Raw genomic sequence first — 26,127 nt, 5'->3', positions numbered from 1 at the left:
GACCAACCCAGACATGATGCTTGTTGCTTTGTTACACCAAATTCAGCATCACCCCCTTTATAAGCCAGTAATTGATGTCACTCTCAGAATTAACTACTGAATCTTATTTCAAAACTGCAACACTTGTTAGGGATTGGCGGGATTACCATTTTTGTGGCCGCATGTTTCATCCTCCTTTATTAGCCAGTAATTGATTCCTTGTTTGCCTCTGTTTATACAGGGATATCTATTCAACTTGTTGCTATTGCGACATTTTGCTTCGCTACGTGAAACACTTTGCTTGATTTCAGTGCAACTGCACAAAATGAGATTGGATTTCCTATTTGTGTTGGCAGATTCGTATTTTATCGTTGTCGGTCTCATGAAAGGTCAGTACAGGCCTTCATCCACATGATTGTGCAGTGTGCTTTGAGATGTTGTGCTACTTGTATTGGTACTGTTTTAAATAAATGTTGAATTGAAGCTATTGTATTGTTGTCTTTTCCCATTAAGTAGTGAACAAAAATGGAACCAACCCAGACATGATGCTTGTTGCTTTGTTACAACAAACTCTGCATCACCCCCTTCATAAGTAGATGGAAGCACATACTATTGTTGCGCCCACTCTACCCTGGAACTGAATCTTAGTTCAAAATTGCAAACACTTGTTAGGGATCGGCAGGAGTACCATTTCTGTTAGGGATCGGCCGGAGTACATGTTTAAGAAATGTATTGTTCAGATAATGTCTCTATTATTATATATCAGTTACAGACTTACAGTGTTTTACAAATGGTACTATCCTGCTTTGTAGTTCTTTCTACATGTTTAACCAAGGTATTGTTAAGATAATGTCTCTGTTAAAATGAATCAGTCGCATTGTTTTAGGAATGATACTTTTCTGCTTTTTCGTTCTTTATACATCTTGAAACAAGGCATTGTTAAGATAATGTCTCAGTTAATATGAATGAATCACACTGATTGAGAATTGCTACTCTCCTGCTTTGTTTCCCATTAAGATAAGGTAGATCAGTAGATGTTTTTCTTCTGGGAGTACAAGTCATCAACCGTTATTTCTCAGTAATTGTTTCCCTTATACCTTTTGTTTCTTACAGGGATATCAAAATTAAAGCTCGGTTTTATTCCGACTTCGATTTTAGTTCAACTGCACAAAAGGAGCCAATGTGTCCAAGGCAAACTGCTGCATTACTGAGTCCAGTTGGTCGTTCCACTTTGCAGAAAGAAGCAGTCATTGTTTGCGCTACATTACAGAAGGAATGACCGAGAAGCTTTACAGAGTATTAGGCCTTCCACTATGTAGGCCAAAAGAGGTGCCAATTTCACCTTTTCTTAGTTTGGCACCGAATCCCTCCATTGCTACAGCCGGTGCCATAAATATTAGACACCGATGACATGACTAGTCTGTAGAGACCATTGGCAATTTAACAACACGTGGAGTGCCCTGGGCAAGAAGTGCCCAAACAAATACAAGAAGCGACAGGACTCCACGATCATAGGCATTACATATTTTAAATGGGAAAAGCTTGTCAAAGTTTAATCATTGATGTTAGCAAGAAGCGACAGGACTCCACGATCATAGGCATTACATATTTTGAATGGGAAAAGCTTGTCAAAGTTTAATCATTGATGTTAGCAAGAAGGCGTTAGTTTAATATATTGGAATTGGAAAACCTTGTCAAAATTTGCTCATTGATGTTAGCCAGAAGACATGCATTTGATATTTTTGAGTGGGACGCCCTTGCTGTGAGCAGCGTCGAGTGTTTTTTCCTATTCCTGTGTTCAGTTTAGAAGTAAATAGTTACTCTGCTGAGATATTCCTGTGTTAAGAGTTTGTTCTGAATATTGTCTATGTAATGCCAGGCCTTGTGTTTGATTGCAAAGTTGAGCTTGGAATGTTGTGGCATGCGGCATCACGAGCTGTTCACCGTGCCTCCTGAGAATAATGCTTCATATTGTTTTGAATGTCGATATAATGCCAGTGATTTGCTTGTTAAGAAGATCATCCTCTTCTATTGTTTTCATGCTTAAGAAGTTCATTGTCTGATGTTTCATTCATAGCCTATACGACAAGTCGGGTAGGTTAGACGTGAAACCATATGATCTTCCGACCAACTCATGATATTAGGACGTGATTGGATCGTCGTTTTCCAACCAAAACCGCTTGTAAAACTGACGCTTGTAAATTAAAGCAGATGGTCTCGGGCGAAGGCGCTTGGTTGGTCGATTTCGACTAGTAAAATATCGGAAGTACTTGACACACGATAAACACGCTGAACGACACTCGGACAATTGCTAATCTAGCCATTAGCTGTTGTTCAGCCTTGCCCATGGATGGCATGATACGCACGTCGTGCATGTATCGTTTGGTAATGTTGTCCATATAGCAGTGCTCGTAAAATATACACTGGTCTCTCAAATTACACGCGTAACCCGCCGGTTTTACTTACAGACATCGGGCCCTCGGTTTCATTACGCCTGTATTTTACGTGTTGCTTTCGATGACGAGTAAATTACACTTGTATGTTAATACAGGTTTGACATAAACCAGAGCTCCCAAGCGCAGCCTTACCGTTTCATACCGTATATCAAAGCCAATTTTTATTAACAATGATTTATAATTTAGTAGTGAGCACAAAGCAACATATATCATGCAATGATGAAGTCTAACTCTCTTCCTATGCATCGACATGTCATAGAATTACAATTCATGCACATCAAGTAAAGGCCAATACATAGCATAAGCAATTTCTTGCAATTTTATCGTGTTGGAAACATAGAGAGGTGGAGATGTAGTTCCTCTCTCATAATAATTATAAGTAGGATCAGCAAGCACATGCATATTATATTCATCAAAACCATCATGCGTAATGGTAAAACGCAACCCATCAATATAATACTTAATGAGAGCAAACTTCTCTGATATATTGTAGTTTGGAGAATTCAAAAAGATAATAGGACTATCATGTGTGGGTGCAATAGCAACAATTTCATGTTTAACGTAAGGAACAATAACAAGCTCATCTCCATAAGCATCATTCAAATTGGCATCTTGACCACAAGCATAGCAAGCATCAATTTCATCAAAAAGGGATATTTCAAATGAATCCAATGGATCATAGCAATCATCATAGCATTCAGCCTTGGTAAGAATGAAGGGAAATTAAACAATGTATGGGATAAAGAGTTACTCTCATTAGAAGGTGGGCATGGGTGATCAATCCGCTTTTCCTCCTTTCGTTCTTCACTCCCCTCATCTTTTTCATCTAATGATCTCACAATTTCAGCAATTTCTTCTTCCATAAATTTCATGCAAAATATTAGTCTCTTCCTGGACAGCGGAGGAGTCCTACGTCTCGTGCCCTGAAGCGTGTTTTCTTTGAGGGGTATGATTACAGAGGTTGCTTAACCCCAGTTTAGGAGGAGGAGGACAGCTTATATAGAGTGCACCGCAACCTCCAACACTCCCACGTCGCCGGGGCACTTAATGTTCATAACTACGGTCGCTACAAGTATAAATAGTCACAACTACAACAGTTACAGGTAACGGTAGATATGACTCTACTTTAAGAATGACTCAGGATCCCTCGACCGTTGCAGCTCCCACGTCGTCCCTTCACCTCTCGTTCGAGTGATGGTGGTCATGCCGACTGGAGAGTGGTGGTCTAAGTGGACCTCCTGATACTCGAATCTGAATGCTCGCGTGGTCCTGAGACCCACCAATGATGGTGTGGGACCCCAGGTGGGCCCCAAATGATAGGTCCTTGACCCTACCTGTAGTAGGTGACCTCATCATCCACCACTAGCTAAGCTCAAAATTGTCAAAAAATTAAAATTGGGAAAAATTCTCTAGGTTGCTTGCAGTCTATTCACCCTCCCTCCTCTAGACATACTAAATGATCCTATGTGTATGACATGATCGAGAATCCTACCAACACATTCAAGATGTGTCTGGTGGATGCCCTCTGCCTATCTGATGGCTCCCGTGCTAGGTGGATCCGACATTAGCTCCTCAAATAAGCTCGTCTTGCTAGCCCTGATCAAGTGGATTCGGGAGCTTACGCCTTGTGTTCTCCTCACTGTCGAGATGGTTGAAAGGAGGGTCGATGGCGTTAAATTTGGCGTTGGTGTCACTAGACCCGATGTACCAAGGGACAATAAAGCTGGATATGGTCATTTTTGTCTTCTAAGAAGCACAACATCGACCTTGGTATTGGAGCTATTATTCCTCCAACCTCTTTGGTTGGTCCCTCAGTTATCTCTAATATGCATCTATGAGAGACATGGTTGATCCTTCTATGTGCGATGGCTCCCGTTGTAGGTGTATCTCGACAGCATGGAGTAGAGGGGTCTCGATGGTGGACCCGTGGTGATGGACGAACATAGAGTGGCAGCGCTGTCTGGCGTCGTGGTGGCATCGACGACAGACCTGGCAAGGTCGATAAGTCAGTACCTGCTCTAAAGATGGATCGGTGGAAGACGGCGGTGGCGACCTCTGAGAATGCGTCGGACCGGTGTGTACCCCACACCCAGTATGAGGCTTGGTTGGGGCTCCGGTTTTAGATGTTAGGCTTTGGTGCGAGGCCTATTTGGTATTCGGCTCGGACAATTGGCACCCCTTCATCAAGTGGTTATAAGTAGTGACAGATGTTCTCAAGATGGTGGCTTCAGACTTGCTGACGCATTACTTTTTATGGTCTTTGTGAATAATTAATAAAATAGATGCATGCATCGCCAGATGCAGAGGCCGTGGGTCATCCTCCTTTTCAAAAAAAAGATCCTCAAATAAGCTCATCTTACTAGCCCTGGTCAAGTGGATTTGGGAGCTTCTACCTTGTGTTCTCCTCGCTGTCGATATGGTTGAAAGGAGGATCTATGGCATTGAATTTGGCGTTGGTGTCCCTAGACCCGATGTACCAACGGACAAGGAAGCGGGCTATGGTCATTTTTGACTTCCAAGAAGCACAACAATGACCTTGGTTGTTGGATCTATTGTTCCTCCAACCTCTTTGGTTGATCTCTCGGGTTGTCTCTGATATGCATCTATGAGAGATAGGGTTGATCGCCAACTTTGGCTCAACTAAATGCCGATCCCACTTTGTTCTCCTCTTCTACCTAAAAATCACGAGGCCCTCTTCATCCTGCCATGTGACGGCTAGGTAATTGTCAGCGATGGTGGCTCAGATAGTGTCACATGTCCGATCAACTTTTGCATCAGGACTCGATTGTGATCTGCATGTATTTGTTGGGGTCATGTTTACAAGAAGAAACAACATGTTTGCAATTTTCATGTTTCTTTGGATCCTCCCGTGTCCTGTGATGTAACCTCCCTTCCTGCGTGTCGGGTGGTAGGTGCGACATATGCCAATGGGTGGCTTATCATTGTGGGAGCCAATAAGACATCGCCGGTGCCTGGAAACGGGATGAGGTGAAGACATGCACGCCGGCGAATCTTACCCAGCTTCGGGGCTCTCCGTGGAGATAACACCCCTACTGCTGCTATGCGGGGTCTCCGCATGATCACTAGATGGATAAGTAGCTACACGATGCTCCTTGAGCTGTTTGGCGAGAGGAGGAAGAAGGGCAAGGCTTGCTCTCTTCTCCTCCCTACGTGGTGTCTAAAACTAGCAGGGATCGATCTCTTTTGCATGGATGCCCCGGGGGTTTTATATAGGCCTACCCCCCGGAGGTACAATGGTAATCCGACTGGGCGCGGGGCCCAGCCATCTGTGTCTACGCTCTCTGGCTTCTGCACCGGCTGCTGGGGCCCGCCGGCTTGTGGGTCCCGCCGGCTGCCGGCTCCTTGGTTGACAGGCAGGCCCCACTGTCCAGGGCCTTGTCGGCGGCTGGTTACTGTTGCTTAATCTTGGTGACGAGGGCTTCGCCGAGGTGGGGATGGCTATAGTGCCGCCGCCCGGCGGGCGATCACTGTAGCCTCACCGCGTCTTGTCTCCTTAATGGGGCGTCTTCTTCAAGGGAGGTGGCAAGCCATCTGTGGGGAGCCGGCTCTATCTTGGGCCGACTTGGGGAGGCCTGGCCGCCTTCGGGTGTCTCTCTGCCCGAAGGGGCCCACCGCCCGTGGGCCGCGCCGGCGGTCCGTCATGGTTGACATCAGGGTCATCGTGGCAACAGTGCCGCGCCGGACGGGTCATGGCCACCCGTACGGCGCACTGTGCTAGGGGTTCTCCGGGATTCGGGGGTGGCAGGCTTCAGTGTAGCCACGCCCCGTCACATTGCCATTATGTGGATGCAGACTTCGAGGGTACGATCTTGACCGCTTTATGGGAGCCGGCTTCTTGGAGTCGGCCCTCTTGCGGCCGGCTTCTCGGAGCCGGCCCTCCCGCGGCGTTTCTTCATGAGGGCTAAAGTCGGGCCGCCTTCCGATAGCCAGCCTGGAGACAGCCGGCAAGGGGAAGGCAGCCATGTGTCTTGGATTCTTGAGGGCCGAATCAGCTCGTAATTTTTTCAGAAGGGCCAGGGGGAGCCGGCTAGGCTACCCATGGTTATTTACTCCGACAGTAGTCCCCGAAGCTGATCGAGCTTCGAGGCGGACAAAGGGACGAGAAGCTAGGTCAGCTTCCTATCCCGAGGGGCCGGCTTTTGCGTGTGCGCGCCGTCTTCGGAAAGCTCCGTTTCTTGTAGGCGGGAACGTGGGTCGCCCTGCGAGCTGACCCCGCGCCATTCCGTGGGCCACATGGCGAGGAAGTCCTGCCAACGAATGCGCGTGACGGTATGCCGCCGTAGACCCGGGCCCGCCACTCGCAGGCCTCGGTCCAAGCGCGGATCTTCTGCAGCCCACATGGACCGCTCGCCTCCCCGCGGCGGTTTTATTCTGCCATCAAGGCACAATAATCGCGGGACGTGGGGGAGTGGGCGCAGTTGATCCCCACGTTCCCCCACGCTGCACCTTCTCAGCTCCCTCGCGCGGTCTATAAGTAGGAGGAGGAGGGGGAGCGGCAGAGGCTCACGCGCTCTCCCTCACTCCGCCCCTTCTCGCCCTCCTTCTTCTTCTCTTCGCCGCAGCAACTCTTCGCAGCGCCGTTCCGCCATCGCTTCGTCTTGCTCCCTGCCGCATTGCTCCCATGGCATTGTCGAGCTCGTGGGATGGCTCCAACGTCCACGAGGACCACGTCGAGTTCCTCCGCCGGACGCGGCGTCTGCCCGGCGAGAACCTAGTGCGGGTTCATCAAGCGCCGGCGAGGGAGATTTCGCCGGCACCGGAGGAGGGCGAGCGGGTGATCTTCCGCTCGCACTGCCTGTGCGGCTTCGGCCTCCCGGCGAGCGGATTCCTTCGAGCCTTCCTTGAATTCTACCACCTCCAGCTGCATCACCTCATGCCCAACGCGGTGATGCTGCTGTCGGCCTTCGTCACCCTGTGCGAGGGTTTTCTTGGAGTTCTCCCCACGCTCGAGCTCTGGGGGAAGTTCTTCCAAAGCAAGCTCGGCACCGTCGTCGCGGGCGTGCCCACCCCCTGCGGAGCCTTCATTGCCATGAGGCGGGCGAGTGAGAACAATCCGTTCTCGTCCATTCCGTTGATCCAGTCGGTGAAGCTTTGGCAGAAGTCTTATTTTTATGTGAAGAACGTCGCCCAGCAAGGCGACTACGTCAACCTGCCGGCTTACGTAGCCGGCCCGCCGGCTGGGAGGCAACCTTTGTGGAGCTACCGGGCCAGGTCGCTGTCGCAGGCCGGGAACGCAGCTGTCTCCCGGCTTCGGGTGATGATCCAGTCGGAGGGCCTGACAGGGGCCGACTTGGTGGCCGCCTTCGTGGAGCGCCGGGTTCTTCCGCTCCAAGGCCGGCCTCACATGATCTGCCAAATGAGCGGCCGCTTCGACCCGTGCCGGTTGAGCACCAGGGAGATGCCTCACGCAGAGGTGTCTTACATGGTGAATTACATCTCCAACTGCAAGCTCGCCGAGGATTGGCGATACGGCAAGGAGCCGTATTCCCGCACCAACCCTCCGCCTTCCGTAAGTTCTTTCTTCTTTTCTTCCTTTTTGTAGCCGACCTCATGATAGCCGACTCTTGATCAATTGGTTTGCTTTTAGCAGAACCCTCTTCTTCCGCCGACAGCCGGGGCCGCGGGGGTAGAGCGCCAGCTCCTCCCCGACCGCACGGTGGACGACACCGACGATCCGGACCTGGGAGCGGCCGCCATGGAAGACGCCATCATGGGGAAGGCGACGAGGCCAGAGGCACGGGACTCGAGGCCAGCTTCGAAGACTGGCCGGACGACGACGAGGTCGAAGTCGCCCCGCACCGCCAGCCAGCGCCTGATCATCAAGGCGCGGGCTCGTCCGCCGTGCCGGCTGCCCGTGGCGGCGCGCAGAAGCGCCGGGCCGCATCGACCTTCTTCGGCAGCCGGCCGAAGAAATCCAAGGCTTCCACGGCGGCGACCAAGTAGGATGAGGCGTCCGCGAAGGCGGCCCGCTTCCGCAAGGTGGTGAAGCAGCCGCAGGCGGTCTCTGCGTAAGTCGTTGAATGTCTTGCGTATATATTATTATTTTTTTTTGTCCGAAGCTCTTCTAAACCTTTCTTTTCTTGCCGGACAGGGCGCCGCTTTCTCTCGAGCGAGGTCCTGGCGGCTCCGTAGTCGGGCCGACTGGAGGGTCCTCAAGCTCCCGTCGCGTGGACCCCCGCGCCGACCTTAGGGAGGCCACGGAGCGGAACGCGCGGGAGGCGCGGGAGGAGTGGGAGGAGTGGGAGGCGGCGAAGCGAAGGACCGCCCAGGCGACGAAGGAGCAGGCTGACGCGGTGGCCAAGGCCCGGGCAAAAGTGGCAGCCACGGAGATGGAGGCGGAGGCCTCGCACAACCGGCCTCCGCTGCTCGTTGTTCCCCTCCGCGCCGTGGCCCCCAACATTCCCGTGCCCCCGTCGGAGGAGGTCGACCAAGGCCCGCCGATGATGGAGGGGCGGGAGGACCACGTGATCTTCGTGGAGGGGGCGTCGCAGACGGCGCCGACTGGAGCGGGCCAAAGCGGCCAATCAGCTGCGGTGCCAGAGCAGCCATCCAGGGGCGAGCCAGAAGCAGGGGTCGGCCTCGAGGTGCAGCCGGCATTGCGCCGGCGCGCAGGGGGTGGCGCCTCCGCGCCGGAACCGCACAGAGCAGCGGGCGCCAGCCAGACGGCGGAGGCCCTAGAGGCGGCCAGCGCCAGCACGTCCGAGTGGACTCCTAGGGGGGACGGGCGAGCTGAACGCGGCGGCCCAGGAGGTCCGGAACCGGCTTCAAGCTTAGGCCACCTCGCTGCAGCGATACACTCAAGAGTTTCTCTCGACGCGGGCCGTCATCCGGGTGAGTCTTCTGGCATTGGTTATTTTGTTCTTTTGGTTTCTTCCGTGGGGGCGCGTCAGCGCACCCACTGGGTGTAGTCCCTGAGTTCCGAGCCAGCTGCTGCGCAGGCGGCTTGGAACTTACTAGGTTCTAACAACTTAACTTATCCTTGCTTCCTGTATAATCTTTCAGGAGTATCACAACCTCCGTGCCGCCGCCTTCAACTCCCAGGCTCAGGAGCTGGGCAGGAGAACCGAGGACCTGACCAGCAGCCAGAGTGCGTATTTGTTTTGTTCATCTTCTGTGGGGGCGCGTCAGCGCACCCACTGGGTGTAGTCCCCGAGATTCGAGCCGACTGCTGAGCAGCCGGGTCGGATCTTCCTTGACGACTTCACCTTATTAATTTCCTTTGTCTTCATGCTTGCAGGAGCCCATGCCGACTTGAGGGAGCAGCTCAGCGGGGCCCAGGCCGCCCTTCGCGCCAAGGAAGCCGAGTACAGCGCCTTGTTCCTGGAGCGTGACCGCCTGGTCAAGAAGTTGGCCGACCAGGAGGAGAGTCATAAGGTGGCCCTGAAGAAGGCGCAGGACAACGAGGACGCCCTGCAGGCCGAGTTCGAGACCGAAGTGGCGGGCTGGGCTGAAGCGAAGTAGGCGCTGAGCGAGGGCTTCAGCCGTATCGAGGATCTGATCGACGATAAGCCGCCTTCTTCACTCCCTGCTTGCCCTTTATCCTTGATTTGTGTTCTGACTTGTGCTGCCTTTTGTTCTCTGTGCAGACTACTTTCCCGGCTACTCCGTCTTCGCCACCCAATCCATCGAGGCCCATCGCGAGGCACGCCGGCAGGCGGGGGCTGAAATCGCGCCGGACGCAAGCCGGACGCTTGAGGAGCAGCTCTTGGCGGTCCAAGCCCGGCTGCAGCCGGCTCACCATATGCTCCGCCGCCTCCAGCGCGCCGGGGCGCAGGTGTTGGCCGCCCTCTGGCCAAGCGAGACGATTCCCCGCACCCCGAATCGGACTACTGACTGGCTGGAGGTGGCGGTTGGCTGCTTCGAGGCCTGGAAAGCGTCGGCAGCCCGGCTTGGAGCTGGGCGGGCGCTGGAGTTCGTCCGAGCCTGGTATCCGGGGCTGAACCTGGACCAGCTGCGCACCTGGCGGCTGGAGGCCGACGAAGAGTTGGAGGAGGTGCGGCCGGCTATCGCTCAGCGCGCTTCGATGATCGCCGAGTATACTGACATCAGCGTCTTCGCTCCTGAGATCAATGACGACGGCGTTGCCCAGACGGAGGAGTGGTTTGGGCTGGACCCGGCAGCGGGTGAAGACTCGGCAGAGGAGATCGCCTCCAGCGACGAAGGCGAAGACGACGAAGGAGAGGAAGGCGAAGACGTTGAGCCGACTGGTGAAGCGGGCAGCCAGCCTCAGCCTGATCGTGCCTCCGGCAACAAGGCGCGTGCTAGCGCGCCCTCTGCGGGAGGCGGTGATCATGCCGAGGTTCGCCAGCCGGCCACTCCTCCAGCCGACACTGCCGTCTCCACCAACCTGCCCGACTCGCCAGTCGCTCCCTTGGCCTAGTCTGCCGTCCTTGTTTTTTCCTGCTTGTTGCCTTTTGAACAACTTTATTAAACTTGCGCAATTCCACCCACTAGGGGTGTATTCGAACTATGTTGAATGCTGGCCTTTTGAAGGTCTTTTATGTAAATATTATTGTGTGTTTGGTTTCCATTCATGTATGCTTTTTATCCTTAGGCTGTTTCCTTTGCCGCCTTCCCCTTCTGGGAAGGCAAGTACTCGAGCTTTCTTAGATTGGAGCGAGGTGAATGGAAGCTGGCCGGCCGGCTACTCTGGTAGCCGGTCGGCGGTGGGAGAAAAACCGGATTTTGTTATATTAGTCCGTTAGTCCCTAGCCGTTTTTCGTGTGGGCACCCGTTCCTGCCTTTAACTCTTGCCAGCCGGACAGCCGGTTCTTCGAACTGCGACTTTTGGCAAGAGAAGGCTTGGGAGCCGGCACACTAGTCTGACTGCGGGTAGGACTTCTAATATAACTCCAGGCGGCCAGTCCCCGGGCCGACTAGTCGAACCCGGTGCCGGACGGAAAAAGTGAATGCAATGACAAGGCCATAAGCATGATACTTTTCATTCATAGATAAAAGATGGCAGTCCCCGAGCTCTCCTCGGGGGGCCTATTGTCTCGTACTTAGTACAAAAGTTAGCGTGATACATACTGCATTTCAACTGTAAAACCTTGGGAGGAGGTTGGCATTCCATGGTCGTTCCGACTCCTTGCCGGAGTCGTCTCTCTTTCGTGCCTTCGGCTTCTGCGCGTTGATCAAGTAGTAGGAGTCGTTGCCTAAGGCTCTGCTGATGATGAAGGGGCCCTCCCAAGGGGCCGAGAGTTTGTGCTGGCTGGCTGTTCACTGGATCAGCCGGAGCACAAGATCGCCCTCTTGGAAGGCTCTTGGCTTGACCTTCCGGCTATGGTAGCGGCGCAGGCCCTGCTGATAGATGGCGGACCAGCTGAAGGCTAACAGCCGGCCTTCTTCCAGCAGGTCTACGCCGTCTTCTCGTGCTTCCTTGGCCTCGGCTTCCGTGTACATGGTCACCCGAGGCGAGTCGAACTCGATGTCAGTTGGGATGACCGCCTCGGCACCATATACGAGGAAGAAAGGAGTGAAGCCGGTTGACTTGTTTGGTGTAGTGCGCAGACTCCAGAGGACAGCCAGCAGCTCATCGAGCCAACAGCCGGCTGAACGCTCCAGTGGTACGATCAGTCGGGGCTTGATGCCGGAAAGGATGAGGCCGTTGGCTCGCTCGACCTGGCCGTTAGACTGTGGGTGGGCAACGGACGCTAGGTCCAACCGGATGCCTTGCGTCGCGCAGAAACGTGCCAAGGCTCCCTTGGCGAAATTCGTGCCATTGTCGGTGATGATGTTGTGTGGTACGCCGTACCGAGTTGTTATATCTGCGATAAATGTCACGGCAGTCGGCCCATTCAGCTTTTTGATCGGCTTTGCCTCAATCCATTTGGTGAATTTGTCCACGGGGACAAGCAGATGTGTCATGCCGCCGCGCGCCGTTTTGAATGGGCCCACCATGTCTAGTCCCCAAACGGCGAAGGGCCAAGTGAGGGGAATGGTCTTGAGTGCTGAAGCCGGCATGTGTTGTTTGGAGCTGAAGAGTTGGCACCCTTTGCAATGTTTAACTAACTCCTTGGCGTCATCCAAAGCAGTCGGCCAAAAGAAACCATGGCGGAAGGCTTTGGCGACGAGTGATCTTGAGGCCGCATGGTGGCCGCATTCTCCTTGGTGGATGTCTCTGAGGATTGCAATGCCTTTCTCTTGCTCGACGCATCGCTGGAGGACCCCAGTGACACTGCGCTTGACGAGTTCTCTGTTGACGATTGTGTATGCTCCGGCTTGGCGTTGGACTTGTCTTGCCTCTACTTCATCAGCCGACAGATCTTGGTTTATTAGGAAGTTGAGGATGGATTGAGCCCATGATGGAGCTGCGACCTCTTCTATTGCCAAAACGGCTACTGCGACCAGGGCGGGCGGGCTGGGCGGTGAAATGCTTGAGTCGGTCGCCGCCTGCTATGGTTGTGTAGTCTCCGGGCCGACTATCGCAGTCCCCGAGCCGGGTGTCGCAGTCCCCAGGTCGGGCGTAACTACGGAAGTCCCCAAGCCGCCTGCTGATGCCCCCTGGCCGACTATCGAAGTCCCCGGGTCGCCTGCTTGGTTCTTCGAGCCGGACCCGGCCGCGTCGGGGTCAGGCGGCACGAAGATGGAATCGGACTCTGGAGACGGCTTGATAGACGGCTTGAGGAGGCGTTGTAGAGAGACACCGGTTGGTATTGCTTGCCGAGTGGAGCCTATTCGAGCTAGGGCATCAGCTGGCTCGTTGTTGGCTCGTGGTACGTGGAGGAACTCGCATCCTTCAAAATACCCACTGATCTGCTGAATGAGGAAGCGGTAGCTTGCCATATTTGCGTCCTTGGCATCCCAGTCGCCGGATGATTGCTGGACCACCAAGTCCGAGTCGCCATAACATAGGATCCGGCGAATGCCGAGTTCTTTGGCAAGCCGGAGCCCGTGTATGAGCGCCTCGTACTCGGCCACGTTGTTGGAGGCGGTAAAGTGAATTTGCAGCGTGTATCTGAGCTTGTCCCCTTTGGGAGAGGTGAGGATGACGCCGGCTCCCAAGCCAATGCGCATCCTGGACCCATCGAAATGCATGCGCCAATGAGTGGAGTCGGGAGCTGGCGGTAGGTACTGGGTCTCGACCCAGTCGACGAGGAAGTCGGCCAATGCTTGGGACTTGATGGCGGTGCAAGGATGGTAGAAGATCATGTAGGGGGCCAGCTCGATGGCCCATTTCGCCACCCAGCCGGATGCATCCCGGCTGCCTATGATCTCGGCCAGCGGGGCGGTGCATACAACCGTGATGGGATGCTCTTGGAAGTAGGGCTTCAGCTTCTTGGCGGCGAAGTAAACACCGTAGCACATCTTCTGGTAGTGCGGGTAGTTCTGCTTCGAGGTAGATAGCACCTCGCTCAAATAGTACACCGGCCTCTGGACCGGCTGGGCTCGGCCTTCTTCTGGGCGCTGGACTATGATGACGGTGCTGACCACCCGGCTGGTTGCGGCGATGTAGAGGAGCATGGGCTCTTTCTCAGTCGGCGCCGCCAGGACAGGCGGCGTGGCCAGCATCTTCTTCAGCTCGTGAAAAGCTTGGTCGGCTTGGTCATTCCACTCAAAGTGGTTGGTCTTCTTCATGAGGCGGTAGAGGGGAAGAGCTTTCTCTCCGAGCCGGCTGATGAAGCGGTTCAGGGAGGCCAAGCATCCGGTAAACTTCTAGACGTCTCGAAGTTTGGTGGGAATCGCCATTCTCTCAATGGCCTTGATATTTACTGGGTTGCATTCGATGCCGCGTTCGGAGACCAGGAAGCCTAGGAGCTGGCCGGCTGGCACTCCGAACACGCATTTCTCGGGGTTAAGCTTGATTTGGAACCGGCGTAGGTTCTCAAATGTTTCCTTGAGGTCTTCCAGCAAGGTGCCGCGCTTCTCCGTCTTCACCACAATGTCGTTTATGTAGACGTGGGCATTTCTGCTGAGTTGCTTGAGGAGGCACTTCTGCATGCAACGCTGAAAAGTGGCACCGGCATTTCTCAAGCCGAATGTCATAGTCAGGTAGCAGAAGGCTCCGAATGGCGTGATGAAGGCGGTCTTCAAGCGGTCTGCCGGATCTAACTTTATCTGGTGATACCCTGAGTAAGCATCCAAGAAACTCAACAGCTCGCATCCGGCCGTGGAGTCTATCACTTGGTCAATCCTTGGCAGGGCAAAGGGATCTTTGGGGCAGGCCTTGTTGAGGCTCGTGTAGTCTATACACATGCGCCACTTGTTGTTCTTCTTTAGCACGAGGACCGGGTTAGCGAGCCACTCTGGAAAGAAAACTTCCATAATAAAGCCGGCTGCCAGAAGCCGGGCTATCTCCTCTCCCACAATCCTGCGTTTCTCCTCCGACAGTGGCGGAGGGGTTGTTTGACCGGCTTTGCGTCTTCTCAGACGTGTAGTTTGTGCTCGGCGAATTCCTTCGGAACACCCGGCATGTCCTTGGGGGACCATGCAAAGATGTCCCGATTCTCACGGAGGAAATTGGCGAGCTCGCCTTCCTATTTGTTGTTTAGGTTTGCCCCGATGACGGCAAACCTCTCTGGGTGCTCGGGGTCAAGAGGTATCTTCTTCGTCTCCTTGGCCGGCTGGAAAGATCCTTGAGCATCATGCTCCTTGGGATCAGGGGACAAGGCCGACTGCTTGCCGGCCATGGCCACGACTCAGTCCATCATCTTCTTTTCTTCGGCAATCACAAGGGACTCGGCCAGCCGGCTGCTGGCTGCTGCGCACTCAGAGGACTTCTTGTAATCGCCGGCTACGGTGATGACGCCTTTGGTGCTCGGTATCTTCATCTTGAGGTATGCATAGTGGGGAACTGCCATGAACCTGGCCAAGGCAGGTCGGCCAAGCAATGCATGGTAGGGGCTCTCCAGGTCCACCACTTCAAACCAGATCGCCTCCCGGCGGAAATGCTCCTTGTCCCCAAAAAGTACATCAATCTTGATCTTGCCAATGGGGGCGCAGGACAAGCCGGGTACGATGCCATGGAACACGGTCCGAGTAGGCATGAGTTGCTTCGTCTTGACATTCAGCTTCTCCATGGTGTCATGGTACAGGATGTTGATGCCGCTCCCGCCATCTATCAACATGCGGGAGGAACGGGCAGCGCATCTATCCGTTGCAAGGGTGGCATCCAAAACCAATGCATAAGAGCCGGGAGATGGCATCACCTCTGGGTGGTCAGTCCGGCTCCAGCTGATAGGTTTTTCTGACCAGTGCATGTGCTCGGCGGGGTTGGCAGCAACCATGCTGACTTCTTGGTGCTCTCGGCGTTTGCTGCGCCGGTCTTCGGGCTGGCTCGTAAAGATGACATAGGCGGCATGCTCGTCGGGGAACTCATCATGCACGGCTTCGACTTTGGAGATTCGGGTGAGCCAGTGGCACTTTCGGGTCATGTGGTTGGACGGCTTCGCGCCGCTGTGGAACTTGCACGGGGCGTCGAGAGTCTGTTCGTAGGAGAAGGCTGGCTGCCAAGCCGGCTTGCCTCCCCTCTGCTTCTTGGGTGCGGGCCGCGCTTCGGGCTGCTCGTCTTCGACTGTGGCCACCTGCCGACTGGTGGAGGGCGGCCCGGGGCCCTTGCGCTTGTGGTCGTTCTGGTGTGGGCGTCAGCTGGAGTCCCCAGCCGGCGTCTTGGGCGCTGGGTTGAGTACCTTTCCGGATGCGTCTACCCGAAGTTCGGTCTTTATCGAGGAGTCGGTGGTGGCGTACTTGTCCGCTATGACCAGAAGCTCATCGAGGGTAGTCGGCTCGTCGCAGAGGAGCTTGTGCTTGAGGAGGGTGCCTTCTCGGCACCCGGCAGTGAAGTATTCTATGGCTTGCACCTTGTGCACCCCTTCGCAAGAGTTGCGGAGCTCGGCCCAACGCGTGAGGTAGTCGCGAGTGGACTCGGCGGGGCCTTGTACGCACAAGGAGAGCTGTCTGGGCTTGGGAGCCCACTTGTAGGTGCTGGTGAAGTTGCGGACGAAGGCTTCTGTAAAGTCTAGCCAGCTGTTGATGCTATATGGCTTGAGGCTGTTGAGCCAGGTCCGCGCCGTGCCCTGCAGCATGAGGGGCACGTACTTCACGGCAACGCGTCTGTTGCCATTGGCTATGCTAATCGCCGTGGAGTAGTCGATCAACCAATCTTCCGGCTTCACGGAGCCGTTGTACTTAGGCGTGTCTCTTGGGAGCGAGAACCCTTTGGGGAAGGGCTCGTCGCGGATGCGGGGGCCAAAGCAAGGCGGGCCGACATCGTCTTCTTCTTCTAGCGCCAGGGATCGCGCCAGGCGGTCGATCCGATGGCGGGCGTCGTTCTCGCCGACTCCTTCGCGGCGACCTAGCCGGCCGCTGAGAGTCGGATGCGCAACAGGCGGCGGGGTGGGATATCTCTCTCCACGGGGCTGGGGCGGAGGCGGGTTGCCCCGCCACTCCACGGCCCGGGGGTGGCCTTCTGCGTCTCGCTCGATGGAGATTCGGGTTCGGCTTCGGCTGGCAGCCGGCTCTTTCTCACGCCGCGCGCGGGTTTTGCCCGTAGTCGGCGTCCGGGACGTCGCGCCGTGATCTCGGCGCGGGGGAGGGCTTTCCGCGCGGGCGTCGGCTTCGTGCCGCCGCGCGGCCGCATCGATCAGCTGCTGGATGTGTCGGGTCATGTGGGGGAGTTCTTCGGCCCCCAGCCCATCCAGCTCGTCTACGGCCGCCTGGGCGGCGCGCAGGTTCTCAAGCGGAGTGGCATAGACTGGGCGGTCGACTCCTAGCGTATCGGCGACGACAGCGCCGCGCTGTCTGACAACGCCGGCCCAGCTGGGCCCGCCTGGGGGCAGCGTGCCAAAGGCAGCGCGGTCGGCCTCGCGTCGGTGGGCCTCAGCTAGGCGTCTCATGGAAACCAACTTCCGGCCCTCCGCGAGGAGGGCAAGGCAGCGAGCTTCCAGTGCTTCAGCGTCGGCATCGGCCGGGAGGGGGACGGACAAGTCGTGGACCACCGCGTGCGGGGCATCGTGGGCGCTTTCGTCGAAAGCGCCGCCATGGCCGATGACCATCACCTCGGTGGTGACAGCGTCGTAGCCATCGGCCCGGGGAAGCGGGTCATTGTAGATCGCGACGTCGGTGGGGAAAGTGTCGAGTGAGGCCGTGTCAGAGTCGACGGGCATCGGATCGGTGGAGCCAACCGACTCCAAGTCCACGGCAAGCTCGCCGGAGACGTGGAGCTGGCCGAGGAGGTTGACGAGGTGGTCGGTGCCCGCGTCGGAGGCGAGCTCGTCGGAGATGAGGGTCTTGTCAAGGAGATCGGCGAGGCCGCTCGCCGCACAGATGTTGGTGACGCCTTGTAGTGCATCGTGGCAAGCGCCATCGGGCGTGCCGGGCTAGCTACACTCGCGGGGGAGGAAGAGGGTTCCCGTCCAGAACAGGTCTCCGGACGACGGTGCACCTGGCCCCACGGTGGGCGCCAAATGTCGGGTGGTACGTGCGACATATGCCAACGGGTGGCTTATCATTGTGGGAGCCAATAAGACGTCGCCGGTTCCTGGAAACGGGATGAGGCGAAGACATGCACGCCGGCGAATCTTACCCAGCTTCGGGGCTCTCCATGGAGATAACACCCCTACTGCTGCTCTGCGGGGTCTCCGCATGATCACTAGATGAATAAGTAGCTACACGATGCTCCTTGAGCTGTTTGGCGAGAGGAGGAAGAAGGGCAAGGCTTGCTCTCTTCTCCTCCCTACGTGGTGTCTAAGGCCCCGTTCGGATCTTCTCCACGGGCCAGCTTCCCAAAACAGGTGCGTGAAGCCACTCCGAACGCCCCAGCTTCTCGAAGCTGGCTTCTCGGAGACAAGAATCGGCCCGTGTAATTTCCGCGGAGACGAGGAGCAGCGGAAGCCCCGCTTCACAAAAACGAAAAGGTGAAGTTCATCAAAATTACGTGGGTATGCCACCGCTAAGTTGCGTACCGGTTCGATCTGTTTTCTCCCCAGCTCCCGCACAAACAAGGCAGCAGACGTGGACGCATCAGGGTCATCCACAACGAACCGAGCCTGCTGCCCATGTGACCATCTAAGTTCCCTAACGGGCCATCTTCCTATAGCCTAGCACCAGCCCATGCAGCATGGAGAGAAACTGGCCACAGCCTGCCGAACACACGCTACTCCTGGCGAGAAGCTGGAAGCTGGCGAGAGAAGCAGGAGACGAGAATTTCCTGAAGCTGGAGAGCTTCTGAGCGGGCCCTAAAACTAGCAGGGATCGATCTCTTTTGCATGGATGCCCCGGGGGGTTTATATAGGCCTACCCCCGGGGGTACAATGGTAATCCGGCTGGGCGCGGGGCCCAGCCGTGTGTGTCTACGCTCTTCGGCTTCTGCGCTGGCTGCTGGGGCCCGCCGGCTGCCGGCTCCTTGGTCGACAGGCAGGCCCCACTGTCCAGGGCCTTGTCGGCAGCTGGTTACTGTTGCTTAATCTTGGTGACGAGGGCTTCGCCGAGGTGGGCATGGCTACAATGCCGCCGCCCGGCGGGCGATCGCTGTAGTGTAGGATCTAGAAGTAGATGTGTCTAGAGGGGGGGTGATTAGACACTTAGTGCTAAAGTTGCAATTTTTAGGCCTTTTTGGTTTGAGTGGAGTTTTAGGCACAATTTCAACATACACAATACATATCAAGCAAGCATGCAAGGAGTATATGAGCAGCGGAATGTAAAGCATGCAACTTGCAAGAATGTAAGGGGAAGGGTTTGGAGAATTCAAACGCAATTGGAGACACGGATGTTTTTCCCGTGGTTCGGATAGGTGGTGCTATCCTACATCCACGTTGATGGAGACTTCAACCCACGAAGGGTAACGGTTGCGTGAGTCCACGGAGGGCTCCACCCACGAAGGGTAATGGTTGCGCGAGTCCACGGAGGGCTCCACCCATGAAGGGTCCACGAAGAAGCAACCACCCACGAAGGGTCCACGAAGAAGCAACCTTGTCTATCCCACCATGGCCATCGCCCACGAAGGACTTGCCTCACTAGCGGTAGATCTTCACGAAGTAGGCGATCTCCTTGCCCTTACAAACTCCTTGGTTCAACTCCACAATCTTGTCGGAGGCTCCCAAGTAACACCTAGCCAATCTAGGAGACACCACTCTCCAAGAAGTAACAAATGGTGTGTAGGTAATGAACTCCTTGCTCTTGTGCTTCAAATGATAGTCTCCCCAACACTCAACTCTCTCTCATAGGATTTGGATCTGGTGGAAAGAAGGTTTGAGTGGAAAGCAACTTGGGGAAAGCTAGAGATCAAGATTCATATGGTAGGAATGGAATATCTTGGCCTCAACACATGAGTAGGTAGTTCTCTCTCAGAAATAGGATGCTGGAAGTGTAGGCTTAGTCTGATGGCTCTCTCCATGAATGAAGAGGAGGTGGAGGGGTATATATAGCCTCCACACAAAATCCAACCGTTACACACAGTTTTCCAATCTCGGTGGGACCGAATCAACAAGCTCGGTCGGACCGAAAAGGTAAACCAAGTGACCGTTAGAGATTTTCGGTGGGACTGACATGCAACTCGGTAGGACCGATATGGTTAGGGTTTGGGCATAACGTAATCTCGGTGAGACCGATTACACAAACTCGGTGAGACCGAGTTTGGTAATAAGCTAACCAGAGAGTTGGTCAGGCAAACTCGGTGGGACCGATTTGCTCTTTCGGTGAGACCGAAAAGTTTCAAAAGGGAAACATAGAGTTTACATTGCAATCTCGGTGGGACCGATTCGCTCTTTCGGTGAGACCGAAAAGTTACGGAAGGGAAACAGAGAGTTTGCAATCCCATCTCGGTGAGACCGAGATCCCTATCGGTAGAACCGAATTGCTAGGGTTTGGCAGTGGCTTATGACAAGTGAAACTCGGTGGCGCTGGATAGAAAGAATCGGTAGGACCGAGTTTGGCTTAGGGTTTAGGTCATATGTGGATATGGGAAAGTAGTTGAGGGTTTTGGAGCATATCACTAAGCACATGAAGCAAGAGGCTCATTAAGCAACACCTCGTCCCTCCTTGATAGTATTGGCTTTTCCTAAAGACTCAATGTGATCTTGGATCACTAAAATGTAAAATGAAGAGTCTTGAGCTTCAAGCTTTAGCCAATCCTTTGTCCTTAGCATCTTGGAGAACTTCCCACAACCTTTAGTCCATGCCACTCCATTGTTGAACTTATCTGAAACATACTAGATGAAAATGTTAGTCCAACAAGAGATATGTTGTCATCAATTATCAAAACCACCTAGGGAGCACTTGTGCTTTCAATCTCCCCCTTTTTGGTAATTGATGGCAACATACATCAAAGCTTTAGATAAAGATATAAAGAACAACAAGTAAAGCTTTGGAAGGACATGTAACAAACATAGGCTCCCCCTACATGTATGCAATCATATGAATATAAAATATAGAAGCATGTGAGAGCATGATCATGACAGAGTAGCCAATGTGTTACATGTATCTTGGCCATATGCATCAGATTAAAAGATTATCAAGGAAAATACCTTCATACCTTCATGCTCATGAGTCCTTCTTGCAAACAGTATGTACATAAGCAAGAATTCCTCATACTCATGATTTTGATGCATACACTTACCTTGTAGTCTTTGGTTGGCTTAGGATGGAATGAACCTGCACAAACAAAGTTAGATAACACAGGTACATCCACTAGCCAGGGCAAACAAAAGAAACCACAAGAGTACCAAGACTGGGATGACATGTAGAGAGTAAGTACTAGGTACTACATTGAATTCAACATGTCCCCAAGAGTAAAGATATGCAATGAATTTGACTGATTTCTTTCCCTTAGGTGTCTTGCTCCCCCTGAATCTTACATGGGATATTGGGAGAAGATAGGAAACAGAAAATCAGAGCTGAAAGATACAAATGGATAGAACTTAATGCAAATACGCATATATGAACATGTCTTTCCCCCAAAAAGACATGTGACATCTCTCCTCTTGAACATCAAGCATCTGGGATCCTTGAGTATTTTCTCTCCCTGGAAATCTCTCTCTCCCCCTTAATAACATCTGGGAAATCTCCCTCTCCCCCTTAACAACATCTGGGATCCTTGAGACTTTCTCTCCCCCTTGAGCTTCCCTTAACAACATCTGGGATCCTTGAGACTTTCTCTCCCCCTTGAGCTTTGATGTGATCTCTTTCTCCCCCTTTGACATCAATTTCCAAGAAGGGATTTCTGGAATCCGTCGTATAGGTTTGGTCCTTGAGACTCAGCACAAAGCAAAGGATAAAATGGTGATGCTTGTAGAGGACAAGATTCATTGAGTGGAGCTGAATCAGAAGAAATGTAGAACAAGTGGCAAACTATTTTTCTGATTGCAAAGTCAGTGGCACCGAGTGGCATATTTTGGTGGTACCGAAAAGATTCGGTTGGACCGAAAATTGCAAGTCGGTGAAACCGAGTTTACACAGAGAAAAACACTTGTCACCTCAGCTCACTAGACATGTAGGATCTCACAAAGATTTGCAATGAATTACCTGAAGGATTTGCAAGGAATTAAATGCAGAAAATGCAGAACAAAAACAAAGAGAAAAGAGAAGAAACTGAAAGATCTAGATGAAGTTTTTTTAAAAGAGAAAGAAAATAAACATGCATGAGACAAATGCAATAACACAGAAAAGAACACAAGAGAACTTCATCTAGAGTTGGGCGGTGACATAGTCACCTATGTTAGAGTATATTGACTTAGGAGTCGAGTGAGAACACTTGATCATAGGTCATACTCATTGTTTAAGTTCAAAATGGGGTTACCATTTTTCGTTTAAGCATCTTGATGTATTCACATCTTCTTGAGTTGCTTTGACTCATGTCTTGGAGTAAAGCTTCTCTAAGATGGAATAACATACCTTGGGTGGTGGTGTAGTTCTTGCTCATGTAGTTGAATTTGTGTGGGTGCTCAACGTTGATGTAGCTCATCAAGAGTTGGGAGCACCACTTGGAGTTTGAGTTCATCTACCTACATGGGTTAGTTCTTGCAAGGAAGAGCACTTGTGTATCCAAAAATGACAATCATGAAGCTCAACATAGAATTTGTCAAAGGATATGTTTGAATGGTTTTGTGCTTCCTTGTCTTCAACCACCATTGTGTAGAGTCTTGGTGATGTAGAGATTGCTCAAGATGTGAGTGAGTCGCAATCTCATGGAATTAGATTCAACCAAGCACCTACATGGGTTAGACAACATGCAAGGTGCAAATATATCCAAGACATAAGATAGTTATCATAAGAGATATATCATGGATTAGTCATAAGCTCATGTCTTGCACGTATCCAATGGAGTTTCTACTCCAAGTTCGAAGCATCAATGATGTTCAATTCTCCTCTCAACCTGCAAAACACTTTCTCATAAAGAGGTTTAGTAAATATATCCGCTAATTGCTTATCGGTGCGAACATGCTTAAGATCAATGTCACCCTTAGCAACATGATCTCGAATGAAATGATGACGAACTTCAATATGCTTAGTTCGAGAATGTTGTACAGGATTATGACCAATTTTGATAGCACTCTCATTGTCACAAAGTAGTGGAACATGTTTCACATAGATCCCATAATCTTTAAGAGTTTGGGTCATCCAAAGTAATTGAGCACAACATGAACCAGCGGCAATGTATTCCGCTTCGGCGGTGGATAAGGATACCGAGTTTTGTTTCTTGGAAGACCAAGACACAAGAGATCTACCAAGAAATTGACAAGTACTCGAAGTTGACTTTCTATCAACCTTGTCTCCGGCATAATCCGAGTCGGAATAGCCAACGAGATCAAAAGAAGATCTCTTAGGATACCAAATGCCAAAGTTTGGTGTATGGATTAAGTATCTCACTATCCTTTTCACAGCCTTAAGATGACATTCTTTAGGAGCAGCTTGATATCATGCACACATGCACACACTTAGCATAATATCGGGACATGAAGCACATAGGTATAACAATGAACCAATCATAGAGCGATAAACCTTTTGATCAACCGGTTCACCATCTTTGGTTAAATCATTATGTCCACTAGTAGGCATGGGTGTAGACATACCTTTGCATTCTTGCATATTGAACTTCTTGAATAAGTCCTTGGTGTACTTTGTTTGAGAGACAAATGTACCTTCCTTAGTTTGCTTGATTTGCAAACCGAGAAAGAATTTGAGTTCACTCATCATAGACATCTCAAACTTCTCTGACATTAGCTTTCCAAACTTTTCACTAAAGAGAGGGTTAGTTGAACCAAATATGATATCATCAACATAAATTTGGCATACAAATAGTTCTCCATTAACCCTTTTAGTAAAAAGAGTAGAATCAATTTTACCAATTTCAAAACCACTTGTAGTAAGGAACTTGGTCAAGCATTTATACCATGCTCTAGGAGCTTGTTTAAGACCATAAAGAGCTTTGTGAAGTTTGTAAACATGATTTGGTTTCTTAGGATTGATAAAACCGGGAGGTTGTTTGACATAAACTTCCTCCTCTATTTCACCATTTAGAAAAGCACTTTTGATGTCCATTTGGTACAAGGTGATATTATGGTGATTAGCATAGGCAAGTAAGATGCGAATGGACTCAAGTCTAGCAACGGGAGCATATGTCTCACCATAGTCCATACTTTCGACTTGTGTGTATCCTTGGGCGACGAGACGTGCTTTGTTGTGAACCACTTGTCCATCTTCATCTTGCTTGTTGCGAAACACCCATTTGGTACCAATGATGTTGTGGTTGTTGTCGGGCTTCTCAACTAATGTCCAAACTTGGTTTCTCTCAAAGTTGTGTAGCTCTTTATGCATAGAGTTTATCCAATCCGGATCTTCCAATGCTTCTTCAACCTTCATAGGTTCAATGCTAGAGATGAATGAACAGTTTTCACAAAAGTTAGCTAAACGAGTCTTTGAGCGAGTGATTCTCCCGGTTTGTATATCATTTAAGATTTGCTCGACGAGATGATCTTTGGCAATTCTTGCTCGAACTCGTGAGAGCTTTTGCTTGGGTCTTTGTTGAACATCTTCTTCATCTTGTTCTTCTTCTTGGTCTTCTTCATTGTTGACGTTGTCGTTCTCTTGTCGTGGTTGAGAAGGAGGTTTTTGATGTTCGTCTTGATGTATTTCCTCGTTTTCTTCATCTTGGTGTGACCCGCTTGTGGATGCTTCTGTCACATCCCTAGCTTCTGGCATTGCACTAGTACTAGCCTTTGGTGATGCATCATGTTTACTTTTACAGAAAGTTGAAGTGGGGATTGTCCAAACCCTAGCATTTTAAGAATTCACCAGGTTCACCTAAAATATTTTCAGTCAATCCAAGTGGCTTTCAAAAATGTTCATCATCTTTGGAAAAATGCTGGAAACAGTAACCAGAGATGATGCACATTTTCCCATGTCATTTTGGATCTTTGAACTAATATATATCGTATTTGAGTTGGAGCAAATATATGTTATATATATTTTTAATGCTTCAATAATTCTGATATTTTGTGAGGGGCTCTAGAATATTACTTTCAGTCCCTGCAAAAATTATTGGAAGAAACACAAATGATTTAGTGTTTGAACTAAATCAAAATAGATTGAAACAAATAGAAAACAATGAAAAAAAAACAGAGCAAAAATAAAAAGGGAGACGGCCACCTGGGCCACTTACCTGCTTACCTGCCCGGCCCAGCTCCTCCCGCTGGCCCAGCCCGCCACCGCTACCCCCCCTGTCGTCTTCTTCCCTCGCCAGAAGGACGCGGGCACGCGCCCGGCGCGCGCGGCCACGCGCCCCGGCCACCTCCTCCCTGCCTGGCTGCCTCCTCCTCCCCTGGTTCCCTCCCGCGACGCCACGCAGCCCCCTCGGACCCCTCTCACTCTTCCTCGAGGCCCCGCCCCTCTGCTCTTTCTCTCTCGCCCGAACCCGAACACAGCCGTCGCCACCGACGCCGTTCGCCGCGGCCACCATCCCCCTCTCGCCTCCCCGACGCCTCCCAGAGCTCCGCAAGTCCTCCCTCGTCCTCCTCGTCGTCTCACGCGACCAGAAGAGCCCCGGAACGCCGCCCCCGACGTTTTCCCCCTCGCCGGCCGCCGAGGATCTTCTCCGTCGAATTCGGCCACTCCGGCGCGCCCCCGAGCTCGCTGACCCTCCCTGCACGATCCCCGTGAGTCCCTGCTCTGTTTCCCCCTAACCCCAAGCTCGATTTCGAGCTCTAGCCGCCCCCTCTACCGGAGCCGAGACGCTCCGCCGCATGGGCTCGTCGCCGGTGAAGCTCCGGTGACCTTTTGGTCCCACGCCTGCGTCCGTTGCACTCGTTGCGTCCCGTAGAGTAAAACTAGCGCGACCACCGTCTTGTTTGCACACCGCAGCGCCGGTCCCGCAAACACCCGAGCTCCGGCCACCCCAGCCTCCGCCACCGCCACCGTTGGATGCGCCACTCCACCCTCTCCCCGTAGCTGCTCCCTGCGCGCCAAAAGAGCCCCTGTAGTGGGTTTCCGACGCGCACCACCGCGTCTGGCCTCGCCGGCGTCAAGCCGCCGGTGGGTCTGACCACGTTGACCACGGCGGGACACACCCCCCCCCCTGGGTCGATGACAGGTGGGGCCAGCCCCCCCTGTTAATTAGTTTAGTTATTTTATTTTAACTACCCCCCCTCTGCTGACATTGACAGGTGGGCCCCCGCCATCAGGTGATTAGCTTAAGCTAATCACCACCTAATCTAACCCCAGAGCCACTGACATGTGGGCC

Source organism: Triticum dicoccoides, chromosome 5A, assembly GCF_002162155.2.
Source record: "Triticum dicoccoides isolate Atlit2015 ecotype Zavitan chromosome 5A, WEW_v2.0, whole genome shotgun sequence".
Lineage (NCBI taxonomy): Eukaryota > Viridiplantae > Streptophyta > Magnoliopsida > Poales > Poaceae > Triticum > Triticum dicoccoides.
The sequence above is the reverse complement of the archived record's forward strand: the minus strand, read 5'-3'. Positions refer to the sequence as shown.